Source organism: Coregonus clupeaformis, unplaced genomic scaffold, assembly GCF_020615455.1.
Source record: "Coregonus clupeaformis isolate EN_2021a unplaced genomic scaffold, ASM2061545v1 scaf0810, whole genome shotgun sequence".
Taxonomy (NCBI): domain Eukaryota; kingdom Metazoa; phylum Chordata; class Actinopteri; order Salmoniformes; family Salmonidae; genus Coregonus; species Coregonus clupeaformis.
Genome location: NW_025534265.1, coordinates 103,016 through 119,181, shown reverse-complemented (window position 1 = coordinate 119,181; position 16,166 = coordinate 103,016). Strand labels below are relative to the sequence as shown.

At 47.1% G+C, this 16,166-nt stretch overlaps 1 pseudogene; it reads left to right on the top strand.

Annotated features, from left to right (window-relative positions):
* LOC121532596 overlaps positions 1 to 16,166 on the top strand; it is a 67,642-nt pseudogene that overhangs the window by 33,907 nt on the left and 17,569 nt on the right.

Here is a 16,166-nt window from a genome sequence, read left to right as displayed (position 1 = left end):
TGGTCTGGTTTTATTGCCTAAGCTGTGGCGTCTCCAATCTCCATGCGCTGCTATGATAAGCATGCAAGGAATGCAGCAGGTTACCCTCCCTTCCCGTGCTAATGTGCAGGAACACCCACCATAAACCATTTGAGGCCTTTTGACTGGCCGAAATGGCACCCTATTCCCTATGTAGTGCACAACTTTTCACTAAAGTCCTGGTCAAAAGTAGTGCACTATATAGTGACTAGGGTGCCATTTCAGACGAAACCCTAGTCTAACCATTGGGACTGTCCGACTGAAATGAGCCATGTGTTGTGAATGTTGAGCTGCAAGCGTAACATGCTGTTCTAGGGAGTAATCACCACAGGACCCAAAGGACCTACTGGCAATGAGTTACAGGAGGGGTGAGAGAGGGAAAAGAGGGATGTAGAGGGAGAGAAGAGGAGAGGAGAGAAAGCTAGACATGAGGAGAGAGGTGTGTGTGTGTGTGTGTGTGTGTGTGTGTGTGAATGTGGGTTACATCATTAATTAGGTCCCCAAAAAAGAAAAAGAAAAAAAACATTACGTTTGGCACTGCAGAGGGAAGACCTATTTGTCCGTCTCTCGCTCTGTGTGTGTGTATGTTTGTCCGTGTGTGTGTTTTGCATGCTTGTGTGTGTGCTTACACACCCCCCCCCATGCTTGTCTTCTTCAAACACTCTCCTCTCCACTGGTCCTGAGGGAGTCTCCCCTCCAGTGACCCCTGACCCCAGGGCTCTGTCACAGGAAATGGCTGACATGCCAAGGAGCACAACAAGCCACAGATTGAGCCTTCAGCCCCAGCCCCAGCCTGTTGGCTGGCAGGTTGCCACTGCTCTCCACACCTCCCTCCTCCACACCAGGCCAAGCTAAGTGCTCAGCACACAGCCAACCCAGCAGCCCACTCTCTGTGGGTCTGCTACTGTAGTGTAGTGTAACCCCCTCTGAACTACAGACCATTACAGTTACTGCAGAACACATTCTTCATCCACCCTACATGTGCACGTTCACTTCCCTTTATGGAAGGGACTGTACTGGTGTAAGAAATACACCAATCCAATGCTTTTATTTTTAAGTGCATGGGGTTGAGTGTATGAGTGTACACTTTAAAGAAATAGGGCACAGTCAGGGAGTGTGTGACACACACAAATTGACTAGTGCTTGTGTACTGCAAAACTCAGGCTGAGTTTTGTTGTTGCAGTTTTCACTAATACAGTCAGTGATTTTGCAATTATAGCGTAACTTATGTAGCTATACGTTTGCAGACAGAGGCCATTAAACCAGAAAAGAGAGAGAAGTCAAAATATGTATTAGTTCAGACAGTGTTTGGAGCTTGAGGAGCATACAGTCTGCCTCGCTCTGTTTTCATATTCACTGCATCAACGCCTGCAGCAGGACAGGCGGCATTAGAGTACCAGGTCATGTAGCTCCCAATGTGATGCTAATGTGATGCTAATGCACTGTATATCCCTTAGGCAAGCTAGAGACGTCATTAATAGTAAAGGGGTTGTTTTAGAGCACAAGGCCCGTAAGCGCTCTCGCTGCCCTTTGTAGGAACCAATCTGGGTGTAGATGTGACCCATTTTAGCTTCACACTGTATGTTAGAGCCCTTGATCAATTTATATAGTAGAAGGTGGTATTTCTATAGAGAAGTTAATTGATACGATTGACGGTTGTATTTTTCAGAGGCCTTGATTGGTAAAAACCCATTCACGCTCCTTCTCTCACTGCACCAACCACGCTATTCTCCTCACCAGCCTCCTCCCCTCTCTCCCTCCCTGGTTCCCTAATCGCCCGTCCCTCTCGGCCCAGGAAACCCAGAGCAGGTGGCCGCCGTGCTGTCATATCCCAGAAGGCAGAGCTGGTCTCGCCAGCCGTCAGGGGAGGAAGTGTGACAGTGTCGTCTGCCAGTCTGTCTGGGCCGTTGATTAGTCTAGATGTCTATATCTAGCCTCATTAAATTTAAACCAGTCTGGGCTGGCAGACTGGCGTGACTGGGCACCTACTGGCATGACTAAAATGTCTCCCATTGTGGCACCCCAGCTCACCAGTCACCATTAGTCACAAACCAGTGAATTGCCAAACTTGATGCATCATCAGCCTAGAAACTGATCTGAGGCCAGTTTTGAGTGTTCCACCTTAATGGTTGAGGTAAGGGATTTGGGAGAGTAAACTGATCCGAGATCAGTGGTTTTCCTTCTCTCTCTCTGTGTTTTTTTTTCTCCTCCTTCATTTACTGCGGTAAGCACTGTTCTAATCACCAGCTCTACCTGCAAAGCCAGACGGTACATGGTTTCACAAATGTGTGTGCGCGTGCTTGTGTGTGAACGTGTGTTTGTGACCGTGTGTGTGTGTGTGTGTACACGTGTGTCTTGCTCAAGTCATTTTGAGTGAGGAAATTGTGTTTACCTGTCCTCATTTTCAAAGCCCCAGACGCTAGGTCACTGTCTGTTCTGCTCTCTCATTTCCCCTTAAACGCAGCCTGGGTTTGAACACACACACCAAATCATGTTGTTGGCCCATGCATTATGACCACAGCATAGAGGTGGAGTAACTTGGCTTAGTTTGAAGCCTTTATCCGAATCTAGATAAGACACCAGGCGGAAATTTCAACCCACAATGCAAGCAAGGCTTTTAATATAAAAAAACAGATTAGATTTAATGTGCTTAGATTAAAGTTTTATTTCATTTCTGTCCATCACTCCTTTAAAGACAGAACAATGCAAAAAGACATATGCCTCTTTGGAAACATTTAATTTCTCCTCAGTCATCAGTTTCCAGTGATATTAGTATCAGATATTTGAGCAGACTTGTCTATTGACAAAAGGAGGCACTGAGTGAGCACATTTTTAAACTGACTAGACATCCTCTCCCCACTCCCTATTACAGTATGGGCTATGTGCATTTTCTAGGTGCGTTCTGGGAAACCCCTCTCCTGGAAACCCTTCTCTTCATTATATATACGTACCCATGGAAGAGGGCTGAGTAGGCAGCAGTGTTGGGAAAGCTGTAATTAGACCAGTCGGTGTGTGTTTTACTGTAAGTGCTGTCTGTGTGGGAAACTGTGGTGCAGGAGAGAGAGGGGAGACTAGGGGTTCTCTTCTCTGATTCATGATGACTAGGCTGACCTTATAGCCAGACAAGCAGCTTCATCATCGTCATCATGGACAGTTGGCACACTGTAGTTATAGAAGAGTCATTTAGACCTCATGACCCCTCCATACGTTCTCTGTGATGTGACTGCGTGTACACACTTTCTTTAGTAGGTCCTCCTCTTCAGTGGAACGTATGTAAGTGCAGGTGTGTGTATGAGATGTCCGTCTCTCCCTAATAGCTTGGCTGTTTCCCTGGGATAATGACTCGGCGCTCCAAAAGCACAGTGATGAGACACAGGCCCACTCAGTGTTATAAGCAATGGATTTAAAGATCTTAAATGATGCACATTAAAGAGTCCTCTCTCTCTCTTCTCTCTCTCTCTCTCTCTCTCTCTCTCTCTCTCTCTCTCTCTCTCTCTCTCTCTCTCTCTCTCTCTCTCTCTCTCTCTCTCTCTCTCTCTCTCTCTCTCTCTCTCTCTCTCTCTCTCTCTCTCTCTCTCTCTCTCTCTCTCTCTCTCTCTCTCTCTCTCTCTCTCTCTCTCTCTCTCTCTCTTCTCTCTCTCTCTCCTTCTCTCTCTCTTTCCTTCTGTCTCTCTATCTCTCTCCTTCTGTCTCTCTATCTCTCTCCTTCTGTCTCTCGCTCTCGCTCTCTCTCTCTCTCTTTCCTCCTCTCTCTCTCTCTCTCTTCTGTATCTCTATCTCTCTCCTTCTGTCTCTCTCTCTCTCTCCTGTCATCCACAGGTACATTGGGAAGTCTGACTCCATCACCATCAGTGTGTGGAACCACAAGAAGATTCACAAGAAGCAGGGGGCCGGCTTCCTGGGCTGTGTCCGCCTGCTCTCCAACGCCATCAACCGCCTCAAAGACACCGGCTGTAAGTGTACTGTGTGTGTGTGTGTGTGTGTGTGTGCGCGTTCAAGCATGTATTAGAGCAAGAATGTATGTTTGCACGCACGTTTTGAGCAAAAATGTATGTGTGTATGTGAACGTGTGAGTGTGCTTTACACAGTGCGTGTCTGTCTGGAGGTGGTCTCAGTCTAGTGTGAACAGCAGAAAACCTCCCAACGATTACTCAAACACAGACACACATTCCCCCCTCTAGTCATCACTATTTCACTCCTATTACGCAGCGCATGGTCTGATTTATAGACCACATCAAAGACAAGACAGGCTTCTATCCTGCCCCACTGCCTAGAAGGCCCTATTACACACACACACACACACACACACACACACACACACACCTGCCATTAAACCCTATTGATTGACGGCCATATGGGAGTCTGGCACTGTCGCTGTCCCGCTCTGCCCACTCCCTGGGTATCAGGTGCCAGACTGGCTGGCTAGGGCACAGAGCTTGTTGGCGCTGCCTGGCCTGGTGAGACGGACGCCATCGAGAGCGGGATAGGGGACTCCTGGGATTTGGGTGTCTCGCCCATGCCTGGCGCTGCCAGCTCAAACACACTCCCCGGGGTTTCCACCTCTGTAGCGTGAAGGGAAACACACACACACACACACACACTCGTCCTGCTGTCTCTTCAGACACAGACTAACTGTATGTGAAGTAGACGTACTCTCTCCCTTTTCTACGCTTGCAGTGACAGCTTCTTTATGAGTACTTACTGGAAAGTGTGTTTCCTTTGTTTTACCTGGCTTGTTAGCAGTTAGCTGCTGCATTCAGACTGGGTCCCATCCCGACTGCTATCATTAGCAGTGAGCAACCATAGGTATAAAGCATTGCCTTTTTCAGCAAGCTATAACAGTCAACAGTTAAAGATGCTAGCTAGGCTGTTAAACTAGCTGTCTCCACTTACAATATATTGCCTATCTATGATGTAGGCCTGTCAAACTGCCATACCTTCCTCACCCTCCATCTATAGTATATCTGTATATCTATCTAGACCACTCAGCGGTTTTCTGCCTAAGTGGTTTAGAATAGAGGCCATAACTGGCTGTGACAATGAGAGTCCTCTAGAAAATGTCAGTCGGACAGTGTGGCACTAAAGCCAGTCAGTATGGGTCGATGCTGCTGATGTAGACAAGAAGTGGACAACAAGGGAGACAGGCTGTCGCAGGGCACCAGTCCTCACATAACCCTCCCCCCCCGCCTGTCTGTCTGTCTGTCTGTGGTCCAGCCACCACAGTCTCTAGGGGCCTCTTCTTCTTCTGCTGCCGCGCCGTTTCCTAACAGTCTGGCCCGGTACAGCTCTACCACTTCCTGTACTATAACTTATTGTAGCATCATACAAACACACACACGCACTGACACAAACCTCAGAGCCCTTTGTCCTAGTTACAAATTGCAGGCCTCGGGATTCTATCCTTTTGTTTTTGTCTTATTTTACCATTGTTTATTTAAACTGGTTTTGGTGCGTCTGTGATGGCGGACAGTATGTATAGAATGTATACATGGATCAGTAATATTTGTATTATATCGGCTATGCACGGTCTGGGTGGCAAGACTTGTATACAGAGAGACATACTGTTGATACACTAGTAATTAAGCCTACATATGTTGTATAGATAGTGTATTTTTTGTGGTAGTTTTGGTTCATGTACCCTTTTTATTCCCCTGCTCTTTCCTTTCGTCTGAGCCTGTCCCCCTCCCCTTTTCCTTTAGTTTTTTTAAATGCACCTTAGATGTTTGCAGGCCAGGATACAGTTCCACTTAGTCTCTTTTTTTCCTCTTCTGAAAGCTGCTTACTATTCCAGCCTTGTAACCCTTTAGACCGCCCCTGTTTAGTCTAGACGCGTATCCGGAACAGATCCCTGATCCACAGTACAGTGCTGTCTGTCAGGAAGACACTGGTGAGCGGATGGTCTCACTACCCCGTCTCCCATAGTCTGGATACAACCTAGGGTGTACTCTCACTTTTTGCTCCCCCTGACCCAGACCAAAGAGTTAGCTAATAGGAGCTGACATTTACATCTAGAATGTCTAGGATGAGTAGAGGGAGAGCAGCTACGGCTGATTTGGGATCAGGTCTTTAACCCGCACTGTGAAATGGAGACCGCTCTACTACTGTAGGCCTCCTTCCATTGGCTGACAGTCTTGTTCACAGGCAGATTTGATGTAGTTTTCTGACTATCTTAGTCTTCATCTTTTCATATTTCTCTTGTTGTCCACGGTATGAACGTTTTCTTCCCCTCTTGTTTTGAAGGGAGAGTGGTATGTTGTATGAGGATTTATTTCTAAATATTTTTTACCCTTATTTTACCAGGTAAGTTGACTGAGAACAAATTCTGATTTACAGCAACGACCAGGGGAATAGTTACAGGGGAGATGAATGAGCCAATTGGAAGCTGGGGATGATTAGCTGGCCATGATGGTATGAGGGCCAGATTGGGAATTTAGCCTGGACTCCAGGGTTAACACCCCTACTGTAAGTGCCATGGGATCTTTAGTGACCACAGAGAGTCAGGACTCTAGTTTAATGTCCCTCCGAAAGACGGCACCCTACACAGGGCAATGTCCCCAATTACTGCCCTGGGGCATTGGGATCTTTTTTTAGACCAGAGGAAAGAATGCATCCTACTGTCCCTCCAACACCACTTCCAGCAGCATCTGGTCTCCCATCCAGGGACCGACCAGGACCAACCCTGCTTAGCTTCAGAAGCAAACCAGCAGTGTGATGCAGATTGGTATGCTGCTGGCTGGTATGGTGTTGCATGGGATGGTGTGGTGTTGCATGGGATGGTGTTGTTCTTGTGGTGATGACATAACGGTGTTGTAATAGCGTTGTTTGTCTTGTCCTTACTCAATACTAAGGGCAGACGGATAGAAAGCTTGTCGATGTCACTTTTGAAATTCCCTTGGGGAAAAATAGAGCTTTGATAAGTTATTCTTTGCTCATTCAAATTGTTCTCTTCTAACCCCACAGATCAGAGACTGGACCTGAATAAGCTGGGACCCCAATGACAACGACACAGTGAGAGGCCAGATAGTTGGTGAGTAGATCTGTGTATAGTGCTCTGAACCGCACACACACACACACACACACACACACACACACACACACACACACACACACACACACACAGAAGCATGCGCACACACAAAATCAGACGTGTGGTTCTGTCTGACACAACCACAGGTCTGCTGGATGTTTCGCCACTATCATCGGTCTATCTGAAAGGAAAGCCATGTCTGTCTGAGGAGCTCGTTTCTCAGTAAAACCACCTTTGACCTCTTAGGTTTCCACAGAGTCTGTTTGCTCAACACAGACAGGATCCGGTGTCTCGATACTCTGGGTTGACCTCACCACACACTGCTTTTAGTGTTTTCCAGACGATGTGACCTGACCAGGAAGAACTCTGAGCCCTGGTTCTACTAGGGTCGAGAGTTTCCCTCGGTCAGGTTACGGTTAGGATAATCTCATTCTCATGGCCTTAGTTATACAGCATTACATGATATTGGTCTAACTGCTGCTGTTGTCTCCTGTCTCCAGTGAGTCTACAGTCCAGAGACCGTATCGGCACAGGAGGCCCCGTGGTGGACTGCAGCCGTCTGTTTGATAATGATTTACCTGATGGGTAAGGGCTCCTGATGTATCTTATGACTAAAGCTACATTATGTACCCGTTTGCGTGTATCCAATGAGCTTAAAGGCTCTGCGTGGTCAATCAGGCGTCTGCATTGGCCGTACAGCATTTACGGCGATACAGCCTCTGCAGAAGTCAGGGCTTCATACTTCTTGCACTTTGTGTAGCAGAGCTGTTGAGCATAACTGTTGTCAAGGAAGTGAGTTTTGTGTTTATACAGTGTTTATAATGCGGCAGTATACGGAGCCCTCTGCATTGTTACAACATTTGTGAGGAGCTCAATTTGGCCTCAGCATGCCTCCGGAGGCTCCGCAATTGCGTCACACCCTCCGTACGGAGCCTCCGGACCGCATTGCCAGATCAAGCATAAATCCGCTACTAGATTTACATAGTTTTCTTACGTAGAGATAGTTATTTGTTATTGTATAAGGTTTAGCTTGAAAGTAGATCTGAATCTGGTTGGAATAGGGGCATATTGAATCTGGTTGCAAAATGCATATGAAATACTTGTTCCTTGGTCTGTTGCTCACTGTGTCTGTCTTGCTGTGTGTCTGTCTGTATCAGCTGGGAGGAGCGGAGGACAGCCTCTGGTCGGATCCAGTACCTAAACCACATCACACGCACCACACAATGGGAGAGGCCCACCAGGTACGTCAACACACATACACACACACACACCTACCTTTGCACCAGATAGAATCCCCCTCGGCAGCTACTGACCCTGGAGTGCTGCCAACATCCAGCAGACCGTTTGTTCACACACTGAGTACCAAAGGTCAAATCCATCATCTGTAATTTCCATAAATAGTCCAGACACTCTTTATAATACAACATCAACCTCCCTCTTCACCTCTAGCCTGTTTATTCGAATATTTTCCTTACGTTGTCCCTAAAAAAGGGCACACATCCTCTCCAACTAAGTCCTAAGGGAAACAGTTGCTTATATGCCACAACACAACATCAACAAGCTTGTCTAGTAGTATATTGTGCCTCACTGCCCCAGAAAATAGGCCATCCTTGCACTATTGTAAAAGGAAAACAAAACAGTCACTGGGTAGCCTAATGAGGGAGTTCCTATCAATTTCCTGAAAGGCTCAGCCCCCTAAATAGGGCCAGCCAGGTTTGGCTTGGCCCACCTTTCTCCTGGAACAACTGTCGCCTTCCTTACAGGGCACCCGTATCAGTGGAGCCGATAGGGAAGTAAGCAAATAAATTACTGCTCTGGAGCTGGCCTTCCTATTTTGCTTTAAGCGGGCTGGGGAGGGGGAGGGGTGTGCTGTTGGATGGTGGGATTGGGTTAGGGGACAGGAGGTGGGTGAGGCAGGGGTTAAGGCGGGGTTGGGGGGGTTTGTCGAAGGAGATAACCAAGGCGTCAGTGGCCCTGGATGGCCAGACAAAGTGGTCTGGGGGAGTGGAGGGGGGCTCTCTCTCTCTCGTCTCCTCTCCTTTACTCCCTCCCCTTTGACCAGTCGTCTTATCAGTTGTTTTCCTGCCACTCATGGACTAGACTGCCACTGAGACACACACACAGGCAGGGGGACGAACACAGTCCGACGCCGTCACACGTTTCACACACACACACACACACACAAACAATACCCCATCAAATGTGCACACTTACTTAGATATTATCTCAACCTCTGTGTCCCCCCTCCTTTCCAGGCCGGCGTCTGAGTACTCCAGCCCCTCCGGGCGGCCCCTCAGCTGCGTGGTGGATGAGAACACGCCGGTCATGACCCCCAACGGGGCGGCCATCGGTGTGCTGCCCAGCAGTGGCAGTGACCCGCGGGTCCAGGAGAGACGCGTCCGCTCCCAGAGACACAGGAACTACATGAGCAGGACCCACCTCCACACCCCGCCGGACCTGCCAGAGGGATACGGTGAGACACACTAAAAAAACGAACATACTTGCATACAAAGACCTGCATACAAACATATACACTAACGCACACATTCACATAACTAATGTATAAACACTCATTTTCACACAGCCTGACCTGCCTGGGGGATATGGTGGTCAAGTGATGTGGTTACAGAAACACACACGCACACGCACACGCACACACACACACACACACACACACACACACACACACACACACACACACACACACTAGCCTACAAACCCGCATAAACCTACCCAAGGGATATGGAGAGGGCAGAGGACAGGGGTGCACTCAGACACACACAACACCCTCTGCCTAACCTACCTAAGGGATATGTGTACAGTTACTCATTATCGGGGAAGAGCGAGACACATGGTAGCTCACTCAGCCAGCATGATGTGCCAAAGGCTTCTGTAAGCACAGTCACATGCTTACATAAACACCCATACACACACCTCAACTGACCTGACTCAGAGTTACAGTGAGCAGGTCACACACACATGAACACGCACACACACACCGTAATTCTCAGTGAAAGGAATTAGTGGACCTTGCAGTATCCATGTAGCAGGGGTAATACCAGGTCAAAGATGGCTTTGTTATCAGCCTTTGAGAGTGTGGTACAGCAATCTCCCTGCTGCTACAACCATAGCCTTCACCCCCTTCCTCCCTGTCTCTCTAGATCCCTCTGTCCCTCCCTGCTTTTCTCCGCTCCCTCCCTCTCTCTCCTTCCTTCCCTCCCTCGCTCAGCTCCCCTCTTCCCACAGCACCACATCATGACAGCTGCAATCAGCGCAGGCCCCTCTTCTCTCCTCACCCCTCCCCTCTCCTCTCCCTCCTCTTCTCTCCTCTCTTCCCCATGTTTGCGAATACTTCCCAGCGCTCCGAAGTGTTCTCGCAGTGCCGAGTGATATTCCCACAGGGAGGGACGGAGAGAGGAAGGTAGAGAAAGATAGATGGCAAGAGAGGGGGAGCGGGGATGGGGGGAGCGGGTAAGTAGATGGGGGAGCGGGTACAGATGGGGGGAGCGGGTAACAGATGGGGCGGGGAAGAGGGGGAGCGGGGGATGGGTGAAAGATGGGGGGACGGGGGGAGGGCATTGAGGGGAAGAAAATTCATGTGGACAAAAGGTGCATTTAGAATGTTTTTCATTTGTGTGTTTTTGGTCAACCCCAAGTCTGCCCTTGTCAAAGTGTCAGATATTATTATTGTTCCCGCTGTACAGCCTCAGCAGATGGAAAGTATTACATACATTATGCAATATGATTTAACTACTACAGGCTGGTGGTTGCTAGGCTGTTGCTATGGATTGCTGCTGTTTCGAGCACCCCATTCACACAGTTTTTGGACCAGTTTGACTTTCACAGCCAGAGACCAACACACAGTTAATGTATGTATATAATAGCTTATTTGCTAGTAGTCTCGTCCGCCAGCCGATTCTCTCTCTCTCTGTATATGTGGTAGCGGTTAGCCTGAGGACGATATTAATTTGATAGGGACATATACAATTAAAAACATTGACACATTGGATGTCAACAGTCAAAGTATGTTGCACCATTATTAATATGCTGTAGCAATGCACTAATTTACAACACCAGCCCACCAGTCGCCATAATCTCCCTGTTCTGTGGAAGTTCCCCATCCTCTATTTCTACCTCTATTCTTATATACAACACAACTTACATTTTAGTCATTTAGCAGACGCTCTTATCCAGAGCGACTTACAGTTAGTGAGTGCTTTTTTTTTTTTTTTTGGCCCCCTCCTGCACGGCCCGTCTTGCAAATGTATTAATTATGAGTAAACACTGATTATACCAAACATTTGTCGGGGCATGGAGATGTTGACTCCAATGATTCACACAGTTGTGTCAAGTTGGCTGGATGTCCTTTGGGTGGTGGACCATTCTTGATACACACAGGAAACGGTTGAGCGTGAAAAACCCAGCAGTGTTACAGTTCTTGACACAAACCGGTGCACCCGGCACCTCCTACCACGTTCAAAGGCACTTCAATCTTTTGTCTTGCCCATTCACCCTCTGAATGGCACACATACGCAATCCATTTCTCAAGGCTTAAATAATTGTTCTTTAACCTGTCTCCTCCCCTTCATCTACACTGATTGAAGTGGATTTAACAAGTGACATCAATAAGGGATCATAGCTTTCACCTGGTCAGTCTGTCATGGAAAGAGCAGGTGTTCTTAATGGTTTGTACACTCAGTGTATATCTCCTGCAGAGCTCTTGGGCCTCTCAGTGCTGAACTGGATAAACTCAAGGCTCAACACTGAGCTCTGTAGAAGAACTGAACCAGAGAGTCTGTGAAGGAAATTATAAGGGTGGTGATGAATGCCATTCAGTTAGAATGGCGGTGATCCATGCCTCTGAAAATGCCCAGTGTGCTTGGCAGAGGTGACTCACTTAAGGCCAGAGGGCATTTTTCTCATTAGACTCAGTCTCTGACTCTGACCAGTTGGGTGTGGCTTCCAAAAACTGAGGGAGTGAGAGGTGAGAGAGCTGGGTGGGATATGTGTGTGGTGTCAGAAGGAAATGGAGGGTTAATGGGGATGAATGAGGGACTACATGTGCAGGCAAGAGTCACACATACACACCGGTGCCTTGTCGCCGTCGGTGCACACATACCGGGTGGTACACATACACTTGGTGTCCTGTCCATATTTTTAGAACATAAATACTCATTTGTGTGCCATTTTAAGTTGAAAGAATTGAAGAAAAAAGAGTGTTCCATTTTAAGATTCCCTCTGCTTTTCTCACGGTGTTGTCTTTCTGTGTCCCCCCTCACAGAGCAGAGAACCACCCAGCAGGGCCAGGTGTACTTCCTCCACACCCAGACGGGCGTCAGCACATGGCACGACCCCCGAGTGCCCAGGTACAGTCTGCTATGAACACACACACTCACCTCCATGTCTTTCTCTCGCTCTCTGTCTCTCTCTCTCTCTCTCTTTTTCCCTGTTTTTTTTTTTTTCTCTCTCTCTCTCTCTCTCTCTCTCTCTCTCTCTCTCTCTCTCTCTCTCCTCTCTCTCTCTCTCTCTGTCTCTCTCAATTAGCTTTATTGGCATGACGTAACAATGTACAAATTGCCAAAGCTTACTTTGGAGATTTACAATATTAACATAATTAAAATAATAATAATCAATATTGTCAATGGGACAACAGTAACAACAATAATCAAGTTTCAAAATAACCATACATATAACAATCTCTCTCTCTCTCTCTTTCTCTTTCACTGTCTGTCTTTCACTGTCTCTCCCTCACTTTTCGCGCTCGCTCTGTCGCGCTCTCTCTGTCATCCCCTCTCTCCTCTCCAGGCAGACTTCCTTGTTTCAGTCCGTTTTCTTCTGTTTGGTGCCTAATGAACACAACCCTGCTTGTGTACCCTGACCTTTCCTCACCTTCCTTAACTGTTTTGCACAAAGGTTCAATTGAACACTCCACTGAGTATTTCTTGTTTATTGATGAGCTAATACACAAGCACAGCGATTTATCCCAAATAATTACCATATTGAAGTCTTGATCTTCAGATATTCTATGTCCGTAAGATTGATCCTTGAATCATGGTCATTTGGCCCAGAACGCTTTACAAACACCCATTATGTCATGAAACAGCTTAGCCAGGCATGTGCAGACTGTTTTAGTGATGAGTCCTTAGTGGACAGTTAAAACATCCCACTTCAGGGTTTAGGTTTCAACAGAAAATAATGTAGGTCTATGGGGGATTAGAGAGATAGGGAATTATTGGAATTTATTCAAGTGTTTTCTCAGATGTTTTGCGATCGATCCAACTCTGTTGAGTTGAATTTAGGCACGCCTCTGGGATGTCCTTTTTATACTTAGAAGAAAAGATTGTTGTATACTTGGAAAAGAGAATTAGCACTCAATAATCCTACCTAACTGGTAGAATAAATATGGATAGCAATAGGACTGTGCTTACAAGTCGATTTGTACTATAATAGCCTGGTTCTTACACTATAAAATATAATATACTCTCATTAACCTAGATGATTAATACTTAATAAAGTATAATGATAATAATAGTTGTAAATACTGCATTATTATGCTCATTGTGTTATACCCTTGTTGTTTTAGCACCCTATGTTGAGTGAGCAATGGGGTAATGTGGTTATGGTTTAGTTGTGTTCATGGTCTCCTGTGGTCCTATTTTCTTGCCCAGGGATCTGAGCAACGTCAACTGTGAGGAGCTGGGTCCTCTGCCGCCGGGCTGGGAGATCCGCAACACGGCAACGGGACGTGTCTACTTTGTGGACCACAACAACCGAACCACGCAGTTCACCGACCCGCGCCTCTCCGCCAACCTCCACCTGGTCCTCAAGTGAGTGCAAACACTGTCACTGTTTCAGGCTGTGACCTTTGACTCGAGCAGGGGTCTTTACTTCTAATCTAGTGGTCTACTCAGGGGGTTTGTTGTAACTGAAAACACTGGGGTTGCTTATTTTCTAGATCACAGTAAAATGTCATGGTAGCAAAATGTTGAGGAAGAATTCTACCTGCTGCTAGTGAATCCGTCTGCTGTGTGATAGCCCAAGGTCTTTTTGTACTATTTTATCTCACTGTTGTTTTGTTGCTCTCTCTCGCGCTCGCTCTCTCTCTTTCTCTTTCTATCTCTCTCTCCCTCTTTTCCTCCCTAGTCCAAACGGCCCTGGTCCAAACGGCCCTGGTCCAAACGGTTCCCGCGTGGCCATGGAGAGCCAGAGCCAGAACACTAACCTCAGGTAACCCTCCACCCTACACACACACACACACACACACACACACACACACACACACACACACTCTTCAGGGGGTGACACACAACGACACTGACACACACCACTCAACCAGACACAAGTGTGTGCAAACTCGGCAACCTTTCACCACACACACACACACACACACACACACACACACACACACTGACACACACACATCACGACAGCAGCGTAAGTTCAGGCTGAAAAAAACGCTGACACGTGTGACCCTACCAGTGGGCCGTCTGTGTGTGTAGCTTCGCCACTGTTGATTTTCACGTATGCCATTCAGGTTCACCAAACACACACACACTCCTGGCTGTCTGTCTGTGCGCAAGCAGTCGTGAGTGAGCTGCCTCAGCTGAACCACAGGTAGTGGCATGCCATTAAAGGCCTCTGGGCTGGAGCCATCCCACTACTGAGGAAACTCACTGTAATGTGGATCAGATGCTGCTAGGCTAGAGATCTCTCTGCAGAAAGCCAGCAGGTAGGTGTGTGTGTGTCGTGTCGTGTCGTGCGTGCATGCTGGTATTCCCCCTCTGAGCAGCTGTTCAAACACCAGCCGTGTACCGTGCGCCCCAGTGGAACGGTCCAGTTATCACGCTATTACCCACGCTGCTTTGCACACAGTAAGATGGACAAGGAGGGAGCAGGTGAAGGGACTGTTTATTTTATTTGGCAGTATCTAAACCCCGTTTGGAACGAGGTAAATCTAAGCTATGATATAGAGAGCTTGATATGATTTTTCAGTCGAAACCTTGCAATAACAGCGCCTGGCACGAGATGCGTGTTTGTGAAATCAACATCTGGTCGTTCGGCACGAAATAGTATCCATATGTGTCAAAATGGCCGCCGGTAGGGGAGCTAGCTTAGTGAGTTTACGGTGATGCACAACGCTGTCTTATTCCCTTTCGAGGGCAATATTTGCACCACACTGAAAGAAGCTGCTTTTGGATACTTGGAATGTCGTTTTTATTCACAGATGAGGGAAAAGTAAAGCAATGCAAACCAAAGTAATAAACTACCACATATTGTAGACTTGCATAATATACATTTGGTGGCAGCAGTCGGCTCCAATAGTGTCTTATTTAATTGGCTATGTTTAGGCCTTTGTTGTACCTCAAAGTGCGTTACATCACTAGTCACTACCCTACGTGTTCTAGTGTTTAGTGCTGTTTAGTATTTTTAAAAGACACCAAATACTGTTAGAGAGCTGTCTGTGTAGCTGTGTAAGTAGATACAAGTAGGGATAAGCACCTGTGTGCTGAGCACAGGTGTGTTAGTGTGTGTGTGTGTATGTTAATGTGTGTTAGTGTGTGTGTGCTGAGCACAGGTGTGTTAATGTGTGTGTGTGTGTGTGTGTGTGTGTTACTTTTCTCCTCAGATGGCAGTTAGTCAGGAGCCAATCGTCTCTCTCCCTGGAATTTAACCCCCAGACTACTAGTGTACACTCCATTTAAACAATGCTACAATGCGGCAACATTTCTTCCACCCCCTCAGTCAGTACCCTTCTATGAAGACACAATTTTCTATATTTTATTGCTTTGTTGGCACTCGCACAATCGTGTTTTATTGGGTATTAAAAGCATTTAGCAGAACATGGACATCTTGTTTGATTGTTGACTGGTTCTAAGCCGGAACTATAAACAGTCCTTATTGACTGAAAAACAGGCAAGTAAACAGACCAAGTGAGACCAGATGATGCAGCTGATAGAAGCATTGTCTGGGGAGCAGAGTGAGTTATCTGTGACCGGGAGGGAGGACAAAGTGTGTGTGTGAACCCTGTTTTATGAATTGAGTGTGTGTGTGTGTTGCACAATTATGTGTGAGTTTATGATTGGTGTGTGTATGCATGTTTACGTGTGTGTGTGTGTGTCAC